The 322-nt window shown below is 40.1% G+C and overlaps 1 pseudogene; it reads left to right on the plus strand.

Annotated features, from left to right (window-relative positions):
- Window positions 1–322, plus strand: part of LOC106323564 — a 4601-nt pseudogene that overhangs the window by 1515 nt on the left and 2764 nt on the right.

The raw sequence follows: 322 nt of genomic DNA on the forward strand, positions 1-322 counted from the left end.
TGGGAACCGAAATTCGCACTGTTGATTTCCGTTTAAATTAGGAAAGTAGGAGAACCCTAATTTCCCAGAGGTCCCGGATATCTGCTAATACCACACGCCAAACAATCATAACACGAAACGAGAACATTGATAAAATAAGAAATCAAAAAAGAGAGCAAGATAGTTTTTATTCTGAATCTGCGTTTGAGCGTTTACAACAAGGTAAGTGCCTGGGCTTTGAGAGCTGTCGGCGAGATTACTAGTTCTAAAACCCTAAGACGGCAATAACCTAATTGAGTCGCAGCTCGAATAACAAAAACGGAAATATGCCTAAATCGCTCTA

Source organism: Brassica oleracea, chromosome C2 (assembly GCF_000695525.1).
Source record: "Brassica oleracea var. oleracea cultivar TO1000 chromosome C2, BOL, whole genome shotgun sequence".
Lineage (NCBI taxonomy): Eukaryota > Viridiplantae > Streptophyta > Magnoliopsida > Brassicales > Brassicaceae > Brassica > Brassica oleracea.